The following is a 1,672-nucleotide window of genomic DNA, read 5'->3' as shown; positions in this document are numbered from 1 at the left end:
GGTGAGAGTCGTGTGCCCCTGAAGTAGGAGGGGTTAGAGTCGGAGGTAAGAGTCGTAAGCCCCTATAGTAAAAAGAAGTTATTTCGTAAACTTCTTTTGTTTATAACTTCTTAATGAGTAACGTCCTGCAATTAAAACTTCCTCAAGGTCACTCGGGATCATGACCTTGACAACATATGTCAAGGTCAAGGTCATTGGGGGGCCTCCCCTAATATACATATTTACCGATTTTTCTTATTTCCCAATATCTTTTGGATAAGATTGCATCCTTCAAACGGTGTGTAACCATCAATAACCACGCAAATGCAACAAAATGCGGCGCTCACAAACTATTCGCGGCGAATTATTCGCTATTCTCTAAAAATCATTTGCAGCGAAAAATGTCAGATAGTATAAGCAATTTTTATAATATTGTTTGCAATTTTGCAATAATTAAGTTTTTTGTAAGTTATGCAAAAATGAGCGTCTGATAAAATGAGCTCCAAAACTGACATAGTAGGCAATAATACCAACATTTCCATTCTATAAATAAATATATATCATATTCTGTAAAGAAAACTAATTTATGAAACTATAAACATTTACAATGACATAATATTATCAATAATACAGTCACTATTATTTTAATTTGCAAAAGAACACCGTGAGAATTTTCTTCTCGGATTCACAGGATTTGTTTTTAGCTGATTTGGTATAGAAATAAGCCAAAAATATATGAATTATGAGTTTGTACTTCTTTAATTAGCTAAACAGATCATGATTTTATTAGTATTAATAAAGTGCAATAGTTAGTTTCTGAGAAATAAGGGGGTGTTACTTTAGGAGACCTGTGTCAGTATCGGCAACTTTTCTCTAATATATGTATTTATAAATTTCTTTGTACACTGTTTTGTCAACATATGATGAAACTTCTACGATGTCATATGGTATACACTTTTTATATATCTGTTAGTGTCCGCGTATAATACTGTATTTTTTCTTTATAATGCGCTGTATGTACATTATATAAATATACATTAGAATATATTATATTATGTCGTTTTAAATTTTGCGGCGTACAGTTACGAATTTGTTAGCGTTTAAGATAAGTTTAAAAAATTAAGGAAGATCATACTAATGTTTATTCTTTTTAAATGTTACTGAAGATGACCTGATGAGGGTCAAAACGTATATATTTTGATGTAATAATTGATGAAAACATTCGCAATAATAACTAGCGTTGGCTTTTATGCTTTGTCATATCTTATTGATTTTTTGAATTAAGCCATTACTTCATTGTATTGATATTATATTATGATATTATATTAAATTAAAGCCCTAAACACAATGCGAGGCAATAGCGATAGTATAGCGATAGGAATAATATAGAAATAAAAGATATATAAACTATCGCCTCCCGTTGCACAATGTGGCGAAAGAAATAAAGCGGGGAGCACAGACTCTTGCATAACGCATAACACATGAGGCATAAGAAATTGGACCAACCAGAGTTCTTTATTACATGGAAGGGAAAGAAACGGAGAACTTCGATTGGTACATATTCTTATGCATTACGTGTTATGCGTTATGCAAGAGTCTGTGCTCCCCGCTTTAAGGCCAATTAATCGGATCGCGCATATACTGTAGTATGCTCTTCTGCTTCAGTATACGTAACCTAAAAACGTTAAGTCAC

This window comes from Trachymyrmex cornetzi, unplaced genomic scaffold (genome assembly GCF_001594075.2).
Source record: "Trachymyrmex cornetzi isolate Tcor2-1 unplaced genomic scaffold, Tcor1.1 scaffold8, whole genome shotgun sequence".
Lineage (NCBI taxonomy): Eukaryota > Metazoa > Arthropoda > Insecta > Hymenoptera > Formicidae > Trachymyrmex > Trachymyrmex cornetzi.
Note: the sequence above shows the minus strand (reverse complement) of the source record.